This window comes from Amblyomma americanum, chromosome 8 (assembly GCF_052857255.1).
Source record: "Amblyomma americanum isolate KBUSLIRL-KWMA chromosome 8, ASM5285725v1, whole genome shotgun sequence".
Taxonomy (NCBI): Eukaryota; Metazoa; Arthropoda; class Arachnida; order Ixodida; family Ixodidae; genus Amblyomma; species Amblyomma americanum.
Window position 1 is genome coordinate 83,286,334 of NC_135504.1, and position 14,200 is coordinate 83,300,533.

General features: G+C 42.7%; 1 protein-coding gene across 2 annotated transcripts in view; it reads right to left on the minus strand.

Moving 5' to 3' along the window:
* Positions 1–14,200, minus strand: part of LOC144101965 (uncharacterized) — a 112,677-nt gene that overhangs the window by 61,188 nt on the left and 37,289 nt on the right. For both annotated transcript variants that reach the window (XM_077635208.1, XM_077635207.1), the window contains one exon: positions 13,633–13,681. The gene's annotated coding sequence lies outside the window, so the exon portion shown is untranslated. The remainder of the gene's footprint in view (positions 1–13,632; positions 13,682–14,200) is intronic.

Sequence of the window (14,200 nt, forward strand, 5' to 3'; positions counted from 1 at the left end):
TGGATCATGCGCATAAGGTACGTCAGATTTTCGCTCGCACACTAAAATATCAGAGGTCACCGCTGGTTTTGCCAATAAATGAATGGAACTCATTGCGACCCAGCATTGTCGGCCATACTGAATTATCATCTTTTCAAACAGCTTTACTAACATTCCTGAACACGGAAAATGCGTCATAGAGTGCTGAATGATTTACCGTGTCCGTGACTTTTTGGCGGTCTTTTTTTGCTTTGCCATTTCTTGCGTGCTGAACAGCTCCGGAGCCTCTTTTATGTGCCATTGTATTTTTAGTTACTTATTTTGCCCTAATTACTGCTCACTTGTTTGAACGTGTTGAATTTTGTGGTTTCATTATGTTATACTGCACTTAACCAAATGTTACCCAAACTCTGCCCTCTGTATATTTACCATCATTTGTTATGAGTTGATTTGTTATGTGTGCTTTCTTTTCATCATTCCCCCCCCTATGTAATGCCCTCTTCTGGGTCTTTAGGGTAAATAAATAAATAAATAAATAAAAATGATCAGAGGTGTATACAGCTTATACGCCAGTTTTACTATGTGGTGATGCCAAAGGAAAGAAATTGCATTTCAATTTGCTTTATTTTTCCAGAATGAAAGTTACATCCTAGAGAGATGCAAGGGCTGAAAGCTGCTAAAAAGCAGCTTGACTTGGCCCAAACACCTCGAAATGGCAGCACACGACAAACACACTTTAATTAGAGAAGAATTAAGCAGAAAAACAATGTTTACAAATATATATAGGTTTGAACAAACACAGAACCAACTAAGCAAGTGACATATTGATTCAATGCAATGGAAACAATGAGCATGTATGCTCACTAACAACAGTTTGCAGACGCATGAAAACAAAGAGAGGACCCAAGAAAAGTAGAGAAAAAAAAACTCATTATGCATACATGGCACCAGCAGACAACAGAGGTACATAAAATGCAATCTGGCTATGCATTAACAAATTATATTTTTAACTCACTTGGTTTAACACTAGCCAAAACTTTGTACTTATTGAGTGGTTGGCAAATTGTGTTCAAGCGTCTGTAGTTTATAATTATTTCGAAAATATGAAATATACCAGAGATCGGTGTTTTGGATGTAGATCTGACTTGAAGTGGTCATTAAATGTTCATTAAATGTGCAGTACGTATGAGGAAATCTATATAAGCAGAAGAATAGTAAAAAAACGTCAAAATGAGAAAATTATACATATGTTCAAAACGAATTATGTTCTAAATTTCTAAAAACAGTTTGCGTTGGAGAAAGATAAGGAAGGTTTGCAATGTAGCAGATCATTTTCTTCTGCAGAACCTCTATTTTTATCACATTTGTTTTTGTGGTGGTTGCCCAAACAGAGTTAAAACAATTCAAAACGGAACCGAAAACAGCATGATAAATTTGAATTTTCACGCGAGCAGGAAGAAGCCAATGACATCGTGATAGAACACCTGCTACTGAAGAGAGCTTTTTACAGATATTTTCCACATGCCGATCCTAGCAGAGATGCGATGAGAAAGAAACTCCAAGGATTTTGTGGTTGTTGACAGTTTGAATTTCTTGGCCTGCATATTTAGGAGCGTGTTGTAGTTCGACTGGCTTGTTCCTTGCACGGAAAATTATTACCTTAGTCTTTGTAGGGTTAATCTGGAGGCAATAAAAAGAGGACCAGTTCTCTAGTTTTGTAAGGATTACGTTGCACTCTTCTATTAACTTGTTTATGTCTTGACCAGAGATAAGTATACTGCTATTGTCGGAGTACATAATAAATTTCACTTTATCACGAAGATGCACAATGTCATTTATATAGATGTTAAAAAGCAACGAGCCCAGACTGCTGCTTTGAGGCACACCATTTCGTACTGCCAGAAAAAAAGACCGATGGTTATCAATATAGACAGACTGTTTCCGAGTTTGCAGGTATGATTTGATGAGGTCTAAAGGTGTTCCACAAACTCCATTTTGAGTAAGATTTAGATTTAAAATTAGATGGTTTAGGGAATCGAAAGCCTTACTAGAATCAATGAAGAGTCCGACAGTGAGAATACTATATGTGTCAAGAAACCTTTAAAAAAGTCGGGTAACCTCTGCAACCATCCTTGTCTGCACAAAGATATCGAGGCTCCCAACATATCTAATAAATAACTCAGCCTTCTTTTCAGGAATGAGAAATTGACTGAGGTGTATCAGTGCACCTGGGGAAGCACAGGGTCAGAAAAACAGACTTTTTTTAAGAATACCGGCTTCACTTCAAAAGTTAGAAACATATGGTTTATGGTTTATGAGGGTTTAACGTCCCAAAGCGACTCAGGCTATAAGGGACGCCGTAGTGAAGGGCTCCAAAAATTTCGACCACCTGGGGTTCTTTAACGTGCACTGACATCGCACAGTACACGGGCCTCTAGAATTTCGCTTCCAACGAAATTCGACCGCCGCGGCCGAGATCGAACCCGCGTCTTTCGGGCCAGCAGCCGAGCGCCATAACCACTCAGCCACCGCGGCGGCCTACAGTTAGAAACATATGACGTACCAATTGCGTATGTATCTTCACCTAAAATTAATGCTGGATGGAAAGGAATGTGTTGTTTGTAAAATGCAGTAAAATATTTCTTTCTTGGTGATTAGGGTTTTCTGCATGAGAATAATACAAGGTTTACTGTAAGTTCATCTCCGCACTTCTCACAAACAGGTCTGTCTTCTTTTGTAAGTAAAAAGTTGTGTGTGAGGGGTGTGTAAATTACAGAGACGGCATAAAATAACTTCGATGAAATGTTCTTGGTGTGAGCATGACTTCCATTCTTCTATGATGGGTTTTACTCAGTGTAGTTTATTATTTCTATCAATGTTACATTGAAACTGCCCTTTATCTCTGAGCTTACACTGTACCAGCTTCATGCTACCTTTGTATGGGACGTTCACTTTATTACTTCTTTGTTCCGAGCTTTTGCAGCACATGCGTCCACCTTCTCATTGTCTGCGACTCCGATATGGCTTGGCACTCAGCAAAGATTTATGCCTTGTCCCTGTGTTGTGGCTCTTATGTTATGTACGATGTCACCAATTGGTGGTGTAGCTGCATTTGTATGGTTAACTGAGGTGAGCAGGCTCAGAGAATCAGTGCAAATGATACTATTCTCAATGTTCTCATCTGAAATTTTTTATACAGCTACAGAGACTGCGTAACACTCGGCCATGAAAATGGGTGTGTACTCATGCAGCCTGTTTTTTCCCAATTATTTGAACCACAGCACTTCCAACTTAGTATGCAAATTTTTATCCATCAGTATAAAAAGCTGTGTATTCACCGTATTTTTCATTTAGGGCCAAATATTCTTGTAATATATGCTCATGCGGTGCTTGTTTTTTCTAAAAATTGTGTTAATGTAAAGTCGCACACAGAAGGCAGGCAGTACCAAGGTGGGAGTGGGACAGGTTTGTGGGCCATATTAAGCAATGTGTCCACTACATCTAGTTCTTGGCATTTTTCTTCAACGCGTAGAAGTGGTCTGATTGCAAGAGATTTGTTGGTAAACAGTGTTTGAGGTGGGCACTCTTAACTATTGGGTAGCATGTGTTTTGGCAAGGAACAAATTTTAAGAATGTTTGAGCATGTAAGCATAGTTCTTTTGTCTGCTAGTGGTGGCTCATTGGTTTCCACATCTATAGAGACTGTTTATGGGCGGCATCCTGTAAGCACCAGTTGAAAGGCGCAAACTTAAGCTGTGCACTGAGTTGCACTGAGTTCAGACGTTTCAAGTAAGACGGCCTTGCCGAACTATACACTATGCAACCATAGTCTAAACCGGAACGCAATACAGAGTGATAAATCTGTAGAGGGCATACCCGTTAAGAACCCCAGTGTTTACGTGAAAGGACTTTCAGTATGTTCGAAGACTGCAACGCTTTCTTCTTTAGCGCCTTTATGTGAGGCAGGAAATAAGTCTCTTGTCGAAAGTTATGCCTAGGAATTTATGTTCGTTCTTCAAAGGTAACTGGGCTTCAATTAAGTGTAGCGTGGGAGATGTCTATAGGCTTTTACTCGAGTGAAAAAAGTAAGGCCACTGTTTTCTGTGGAGAGAACTAGAAACCATTCTTGTCTGCCCATGTTGCCAGTTTATTTATTGTTAGCTGTACTTGTCTTTTGCATGTAGATATGTTGAAGGATGTGCATGCTATCTAAAGATCGTCAACATAGAAAGAATACATATGGACCTTGGGATTATTTTCCTAATAGAATTCATTTTTACTACAAAGAGTGTTGCACTTAAAATACATCATTGAGGTACTCTATACTCCTGAATAAAATTCTTCGAAAGGGTGGAGCCTAGGCGTACATGAAATGAGTGGTTAGACAAGAACTCTTTTAAGCAGTTTAACATCCTACCGCAGATGCCAAGCTCAGCAATTCGTCTTGAAGAATCCCAAACCTCCAAATTGTGTCATATGCCTTTTCCAAATCGAAAGAGACTGTAAGACAGCGTTGTTTGTGCGCAGAAGCATCTCTGCCAGTATTATCTACACGAAGTAAGTGATCTGCAGTGAAGCATCTGTTTTTAAAAACACACTGATTGATATCAAGAAGTTCACAAGATTGAAGGACAAAAGTTAGTCTTATATTCAGGACACAGTCAAAAGATTTGGCGAGGCAACTGGTACTGGTAAGGGCTATGGGTCTAACTGCTTGGGGAGGTTGGTGGCTTCCTGTACTTAAGAAACAGTACAATATTAGCTTTTTTTAGGCTGCGGGTATTATCCCTGATACCAAAATTTTGTTAAATACTCTTAGAAGTGCCTCTACAGCAGACTGGGAAAGATGGGCCAGCATTTCATAGTGTACGCATTTGGTCAGGTCCAGGAGCGATTTTCTTGCCAGCAGATGGCACTATATTGATTTCCTGGAGGGTAATCAATCTATTGTATTCTTCATTAGCACCTTCACTTGTTTCTGGCGGTGTTTTGTATTTTAGAAATGACTAGGTGTAATGTGACGAACTGAAAAATGCACCGAAGTGCTGCCCTAATATATCTGCATGTTCCCTTATATTTGTTTGTGTGCCAGGGGGTTGTTAAAAGAGGAATTGTGAATGGTGAGAAGCTGCCATTTAGTAATTTTCTTACTTTCTCCCAGATCCTTTTAATATGGTTTGACACATAGCTCTGCCATGAAGCTTTCTCGGCACTACTATGGACGTACCGAGCTTTAGCTCTGGCCTTTTTAAAATTTACAAGCTTCTCGTGTGTGGGGTATCTGCAAAAAATATCCCAAGCTCTATTTCGTGGTTTTTTGTATAATTGCAATCCTCCATCCAACACACCTTTTGATTTTTCTGTACTATTCCAGAAGAGTTAGGAATAGCTAAGTGCATGGCTGCTATAATACAAATTGTGAGCTTTGCATTTATCTCATCGATGCTAATATTTTATAAAGCTATTTTTTCTAAACTGGCTTCTGCTCTAAAAAATTGCCAGTCAGCTAAATGAAGCTCCCAACGTCGTGGTTTTGTTGGAATGATTTCCGGTGCATATGTTACTGATTTTTATAGGCAGGTGATCGCTGCCATATGGCTTGTTGATTACATCCCATTTAAAATCATTAAAAATGCATGCTGAACTAAAAAATAAATCTAAACAGCTCATTTTCCCTGAAGCTAGAGAGCAGTAAGGGGTTTTACCAGAGTTCAAAAAGCAAATATTACTGCTCAGAATAAAATCCTATATAATTTCAGCTCTAGTCTGCTTTTTACTTCCCCAGAAAGAGGAATGTCCATTAAAATCTCCAACTACCAGATAAGGCTCTGGTAGATTTGCTAAAAGGTTTTCTAACTCTATGTGGGTAACTTTCAGGTGCGGCTCTAAGTATACACAGAGCACACTAAGAATTTTGTATGTAAGCAGAGTGGCTGCTACAGCCTCTAATTTAGTTGTTTTACTTCATGGGCTGCTATACCATTCTGCATGATGATGGCTACCCCTCCCGATGGCCTGTTTGCATGCTCTCGGCAATGGAGGAATACTTTGTAGTACATTTGTATGGTGGAGATGTAGGTTGGTTTCCTGCAAGCACAAAGCAAAAGGGGCGAATCAAGTTAAGATATCTTTTAAGTCACTTAAATTATTTAAAAGTCCTCTGCAGTTCTAGTGTATTATGAATGCCATCTTGTTTTATGTATGTGGGTTGAGAAGATAGGTTAAGGTTGGCCCCATGATTCGAGGTTTGCCTCTCTTTTTTCGATCCAGGGAGTACCGCCGTACCTGTGACATCGACGGCATGGAGCTACCCTGGCTCGTGTCCATTATCTCCTTAGAGGCATTGGACAATCGTGCAGACTGCACATGGGTCTTTATGCGAGACCTCGCCTCATGGGCAGAGGTACTGAGGCCCGCTGCCTCAAGAGGCATCGTGTCCTGTTTAGGAGGTAGTCGAGTAGCATTTGCTACTTCCACCTGGGCCGAGGATGGCCCTGCTGCAGCCTCACTACGTGAAGTCTGGGGAGGTGCCGGAGGCCGGTGTGATGAATCGTCCCGTCGCACCACATCGGCAAAGCTTGTGTGCAGATTCAAAGAAAAATTGTTTGCCGTCCTGACACGTCTTCTCGCCTCTTTGAAGGAAATGGTTTCTTTAGTTTTCAGTCATGATTTCTTTTTCCGTCTTCCACGATGGGCAAGACCTGGAGTAGGCTGGGTGCTTGCCTTCACAGTTTGCGCAGCAGAATGCTGCTTCGCTGATTTCAGAAGTGTGTTCTTTCAAAGCGCATTTTGCACAGGTTTTGTGACCTCGGCAACTCTGGGGACCGTGACCAAATCTTTGGCAATTGAAACTGCGTCTGGTGTTGAGAATGTACGGTCTCACAGCGATATTTGTGTACCCCACTTGAACGAATTCAGGGAGTGTTCAGCAAGTGAAAGTACAATATGCTTCATTGGGATTTTTTTGTTTTCGTTTATTTTGATTCGTTCAAGATTGGTGACATTTTGATCGGCTAGGCCTTCAAGCATTTCTTCCTGAGATCACACCACAGACTGTGTTTAGTGACCCGTGGGGTGTGACAGAGACATGAATGTCCCCAAAAGACAGAACGTTCGAAAGTTAAGTTACCTGCACTTTGTCACGTATTTCTAGGAGCAAGTAACCGCTGGCTAGTTTGGTGACCTATTAACTGGGGCCCAATGCTTCTTTAAGACCTTTAACAACCATGAAAGGTAATTTGTTCTTGCTGGTTTTTCAGGATCTTGACTGTGGGCCACGTGATATTTTGGAAAAATTCATGTTGTTCAGGCACAGTGCCAGGCACCTACGATGGAGCTCAACAAGGGGACTTGCCACCGTCAGCTGTACACCGCCACTATTACCCAATACAGTGAAAGCTCATTAATTCACAACTCGTTAATTCAAAATAGTCATCGTGGTCCGGTCCGCAGTGCATAGAAGTCTATGCGCGTAACAGCTCGTTAATTCACTCAAAAGTTGGTGCTGCCACCCATAATTCAAACTGCGCGCCGCCAACCGCCGCTGTTGAAAACCATCGTTGGAAGCTTTCACGGCAGAACGATAGATGGCACAACCATCGGGGCGCCGCTAGGGTGCTGGAACAAGTACTAACCAGTCTTTCCTGCCGCGACTGCTTCGAGGAATGACGTTTTAGTGTTTTAGCCCTCATTTTGCACACCGCTTGCTGTGAGCTTGTGTCCGCGAGATGTGTTCGTGTGGGAAATACTGCGCCAAGACGGTGAAGAACAAATTGGCGATTTTACACGAGGTGGACGAACGGAAGGCCAGCAAAGTGGAAATCGCGAAAAAGCACGGGATTCCACCAAGCACGTTGTTGACCTACGTCCGAAATAGGAAGGCCATCGAGGATGCCTACGAAGCCGAAGATTTCGCCAGCAACAGAAAAAGGCTCCGATTAGCCAAGTATCCGGAAATTGAGACCGCTGTGATCACGTGGGTGAAGGAAATGAGAAGCGCAGACATTGCACTGAGCGGCCCAATTATCATGGCGAAGGCGGCCGATTTCGCCCTGCGCATGAATGTGGAAGATTTTGTCGCCGCCGAAGGATGGTTTCACCGCTTTCGAGACAGACATAATCTTGTCTTCCGGGTGTTGTCCAGAGAAGCCAAAGAAGTGGACACTAGAAGACCGAGTGACTACGGTAGCCCTCAGAGAAGAAGCAGAAGATGATAACAGATTGTTTTGCTAAATAAATGTTTTTCGTGCCCTCCGGGCATCAAACGCGTCCATTTTCGATCACTTTCATTAGTTCGAATTTTGGTTAATTTGAACTGGCCTGGCGGCCCCGTGGAATTCGAATTAACGAGCTTTTACTGTACAAAGTAACGCTGGGTAGTTACTCACACAGGGTTAACCCTCGGTGCCTGGAAAGGAAAGTAAGTAAGAGAGGAGAGGACAGGACAGTTGTGAGAAAGAAGATAGGGAAGTGAAAGATAAAGGGGAGGAGAGGAAAAGGCGACTGCCGATTTCCGCCGGTCGAGTCAGGACGGAGGTGCCGTCTACGGGAAGCTGGGGCCAAAGTGGTGTGTTGCCTACGCCGTGGGGCCTTAAATGTCTAAACACTCGGCATCGGCTCAACCACCAGGATCCCCTTTTCCCCGGACATGGCGATGCTACACACAGCTAGGCATGGGTGCTCGGGTCCATGGTGATGCACCGTTCACCATCACCCCCCCTGAGGGGATGTCCCTGCAGATGTTCAAGAACCCATGGTATCACAACTCATCAACATCTGCATGACGCAGATGCCCCCACGTGTGGCACTTAAGCTAAGCTAAGCCTATTCAGACACAGTCTCCTCTTTCACAGTCACAATCATTACGTGAAAGACCACATGACATCCATGTAAAGACCCACTAGAACCAAGCTATACGAACGTGCCTGCATGGCGCAGAGGTAGCATGTCTGACTCAAAATCCATGCGCTGCTGGTGTGGTGGCACCATCTATCAGAGCCACTTGTAACAGCTACCTTTCCAACCAATTCGTATTTTTGCAATCAAGTACATTTAATTAAACATTTACTGCGTTTCTGTTGCACGGAATATTCACTGCACTGTAGGCATTGATTTGCAACACGGTCTACACAAAAGCATGAAAATGCCCTTCTACAGTAATTCTTGCACGTCTGAACCTAACTGATACTGAAGAATGTCATGCAATAACATGGGAGATGCTACTACATGCACACACAGTACTTCATCAAACCCCCTTCATATATGAGGCACTAGGTAGAAATTTCAGTTTTATTGGGACCTGTTTGAAGATACAGGGCAAGGACACAGCAGAATAACACACCACAATAACAAATGGATAGTGGTAAATGCACGTTTTTCTTTGTTTGATACTAGTTATGCTTAATAATGACAGTAGTAGTATAAATCAGGATGCATCTCTAGTGTGCATAGGGGACTTCTGCAATGTGAAGTAGCTCAAATGAAACAACGGAGTAATTACTCAGCAGCAATAATCTGAGCACTAATCTGCAAAGATTACCTGCACAACCTTCCAAGAATAATTGCCGTCCTGGCCTGGGGTTGTAAATCAGAATTATCCCTCAGAATTATGACCAACCGGTTAGGCTGCCTGGCCCCTAATCACAGCTGTCACCTAGCAAGGCTTCTGCATGTAACTTCATTCGGATCGCGGTGTGACACTTCGATGTCAATGTCCAATGTATAATTTATTTTGTAATAAGGGAGTAATTACTCATTGACATTCACCCAAGTGCAGCCATAGGGCTACAAAGGGAAGCTATGCAGCTTTCTCAGAAACTTCGTAGTTTAAGAAAAATTTGTCCTGGCCCCTAAAACATTTTGACCACAATTTATTTTGCACTGCAGTTATGGAAGTGCAGCAAGCACTTGACGAGTGATGATACTGGCACCTGTCAAAAGCAATGTTACAGTATTTGCGAGAAAATAAGTCAGTTTTTCTTTTGAATCATCCATTTCAGAAGGCACCTCACACTATATTTGTGAACAATTAAGCTATGAATATAGCACAAATTATTCATTTTTTATCCCTCCTTCTTTCCTATAACCACACCGAGCTTTCCCACCAAGCTCATGAGTTGTGAGAAAAAGTAACCTTCTCCATCCTGGTCACTGAGACGAAGTGCGCAGCATGCAGTGACAAGAAAGGGTTGCTACAAATGAGGAGAGAAGGCGCCAAGAGCTGTTGAAAAAGAACAGAAGGCAGTGAAAGGACAATTCGGAACAGAACTCTGCGGCGGCTGCATTTCAATGGAGGCGAAGCCCCCTGTGCTGTGCACGTCAAAGTTCCCCAGGTGGTCAAAATAATTCTGCAGACCTCTGGCATCTCTTTCTTCTTTAGAAAGCTACTGTGTCATTTCCTTTCCTCAAAATCCAATTTTCATTTTTTCATTTTCAGAACTGTGCAGCACGAAACAAATGCCAAGCAGTGAGGCAGGAAGCAGTGGCATGCAGGCTGCAGCAGCATCAAAGGTCGCAAGCGTTAATGTGCGGAAGGCTCACACGAAATATTAAAGGTTCTTTGTTCTCCATTTGCGGAACTGGATATTTTCTGCTGCAGAAAATCAGGGGCCTTGCATCAGTCTCCCAAATGAAATGTGATTCATGCTACCAATAGAATGTAGCCCATTCGGATGTTACTGCAGCGAAGCTTCCTCCTTACTGAGCTGAAGAAGTTTTCGAGATAGCCTAGACACAGGTGAGATGGAAGAAGTCAAATCAAATCTTGGCAGAGCTCTTTCCACACCGTAAGGACGGCCTTCACAGACATGTCAGCCACAGAATGTACAATGCTGTCAAAGCTCTAGCTTAATTTTGATCTGTGCAACTGGCTTTTCCAAGGACTACATGAACAAAGCTGGTTCTGGGCAGTGGTGCTTCTCCAAGAGAGACGGTCAAACAGATGGCCAATTCCATCGCCTAACCCTGCTGTAGATTTTACAGTCACAGGCAGCTTCCCCCAGAACAAAATCATGCCTGTCAGTACTTTGCTCAATTGCATTTCGCTTCAAAGAGACAACGTGGATGATTCCAACAGTTTTTGGTAAAACCAATTGTTTGGCACTTTGCAGATATGTTGAGCTTTGTTGGGCAGCAGGAAACATTGGTTGTAGAGAAAATAGTAGTATTTAAATATGCAGTGTCTTTTCCGCTGCCAGCTGATTCATTACTGTGATGTTAACACGTGGAAGTAAATGGCACATTTGGAAGGGAATGGCAGTGTGGCCTAGTGCCAGAGATCTGTGTTGAAATGCACCGTCACCACAGTTTGCTTGCGAGAACGACCGCTGGCAGCTATGCCAGTACTTCAAAGTTAGGCCTTCTCTATCTTGTAACAGCTCCGTTTGCAGGGCAAGTGGACTTTGTTTTAACATTGTAATCTGTTGAAACGAATAAATATCAATTTGTCCTTAGTACACCTAAAAAATATTTTTTGTTTTCCGACCTTAACAGAGCTTGTCTGCACCTGAGTACATATGCCCTCCACTGGGATGCTACCCATGCAATCTCCAGAGTGCGAATCTCGTTTTTATCCAGACTGGAAAAGAATAGAATCTGGAAAAGCAAAACAACTCACAGTAAGCCTATATATGCTGCTTTGTTACAGATACAGAATACAGAACACCAGAGTGAAATCTGCATGCTAATAAGCATGCATGCCATTTCTATTCTCATTCATTTGAATTTTTCTCAAGTTGGCAATTCAAGCCTTTGAGAAACACCTATGTTTTCATAGTGCACAGTCTCAGCTAATTAAGGCATGTATAAACAGTGCCCTTCATTTTCAGGTAGGGACCAATTTTACTCGGTTCCCGGACCCCCTCCAGCTGCATGAGCAGACATTTCAAAATCAGACTGAGCCCATATGCTACTCAAAAAATGCACATTCAAGAAAGTGCACTTTGCCAGTGCACAAAGCTGAAGGCAACACATGTCACCTAGCAAAGTCTGGTCTTCTACTTCCTTCAGACCTGTGCCTGCAGTTGTGGCCATGCTTTTAAAGCTTTAATGACCCAATTATAAAGAAATGAAACATCAAAACTGTAACAGCTACACTGTGAAAACTAGTGTACCGACATTTAAAAATGACGGAAAATTTAGCATGGTTAAGCCAAATGTGATAGGTGTGCAAGAACTTCGGCATTCACTTCAGTTTCAGTTCGAGGCTTGTTTTTCAAGGTCAAGCAGGGACACCTAAGCTCCGCTTGAAAGTTACGATGTGACAGCATTAATGGGTCAGTGTCCATATAAGCGGAATCGGTCATAGCCCACTTTACATTCACAGATGCCTGGTGCAGTGGCACAACAGGTTAAACGATGCACCACTGCCCTATGATGGCAGCTGCTGTCACTGGTAAGGACATACCGGGCATTATAGTGCATGTAAGGGCAAGCGCGATTGCTGCCTCTTCTGAAAATTCCGGAGTGCATGCTGCAGGAAGGTGGAGAGCGGCGATGGGTTGGGGTGTGTGGTGGTTAACAACTGCATCTTCGTCTGTGGAGGCTGCGTCTACCCATACGGCGTTGGCTTCCGAAAAATTGTGTTTGTGTGGAGCTTTTGCATGGGCTATTTGGTGGACTGACTGATAGGTGGCGGGGGTGTTCCAAGGAGGGGGGGGCTACTAGGAGCTGTGTGTGTATGGGGCGGCGGACTTGTATGCGAGCTTGGAGGGTGTAAAGTATGTGGCACCCTGTGAAAGAGTGTGTTGTGCTTGTCTGTGGGCCCCTATAAGTTCACGTGTGGTGTTGTGAGCCTATACATGCTACACAACACTTGTGAGAAATTTGGAAATTCACCAGTAGACTGAGTTTCAATACATTTCTCCAACTTCAAAATAAGTAGCACCTATTACCAGTGCCACAAAATTGTGAAAAAGAGTAATATGCAAACCTGAATAAAAAACATGCATTCCATGACACGCAACCATCAAGGGCCCATCCTGTGCCAATGATTTTTCCTGTGACAAATGCTCAGCTCTACTTCTGGCAACAGTTCTCACAAAATGAGCCACAAGGAGTCATTGAAAACTGGCCAGCTGTCATACAATGCCATCCTTTTTTTCCTTCACATTGCTTCCTCAAAGCTTTTCACTACAAAGCACTGACTAGTGGGAACACATTGAGATAAAAATCTGCATCCAAGCTCTTTTTCAGAAATGAGTATGTTGTGTACATTTAGTGTGTCGAGAATTTGAGACACTGGCCATAAAAGGGTTAAATATCTTTTCAATGCTTACTGCATATGGCAGGGCCGAATCTGTGGATAAGTTGAACATGTTCATTTCTGAAGCAAGAGGCCAGAACACAGACCTGCAGGGCATTGTATTAGCAACGGTATATCAAGTATTACCAACTCTAATCAGGACCTGTTTCACGCTTTTGAACGTTTCAAATGCCCACTCTTATTTTCTATTGACTTATCGGATGGCCAACTCTCAAGGCATTTAACTGTGACAATGGTAGAAGTGACATAGCACAAAATCACGGCATTGGCTAGTGAGAGTAAAGGAGAGATGCCTCTTCCCGCCACTGGAATAAACTGGAAGCGTGAATTAAGTCAGTCCAAATTAATCAGATTCCACTGTACCAGCTTCCGAATCGAAAAGGTCAACTCACTGCCTTGGTCAGCCACTGTGGAAGGGGTTGGAGCAGCAGTCAGACATGCCTGCAAGAAAACAGCTCAGCTCAAGCAACTATACAAAAAGTGCAGGGCAGCAGCAAGATTTATAAGGTAAGATACAAATCATTCCCATTAAGTGGAACATGGTCACTGCTGAAAAAAAAGTGCAGTTTTGGTGAAGCAAACCAAATCAAAGGAATCGTTTATGGCACAGTGTAGCAGATGCACTTCATCAGACTTCATTTTAAAATAAAAACTCCGCAAGTAATGAGGCACAGAAGATATTCAGACAGGACAAGTGCAAGCTTTCAACTATGACTAGTATTTGAAAGTCATTGTTTGTCCTGCCTGCACCTTTTCTATGCTCTAGAGTCCATAGCTTGTGCAGCTTTCATGTTATCAAATCATGCTGCATGAACTAGACCCACACAGTAGGCTCCTTGAATTAATCACACTTATATACGTAAGAACTATTCTCATTAAAGGGACCCAGAAAGGGGCTCTCAATAAAGGTGCGTTATGTCTGGGATGTTAAAAGACGACGGTTTGTAATTATCTTCCAGC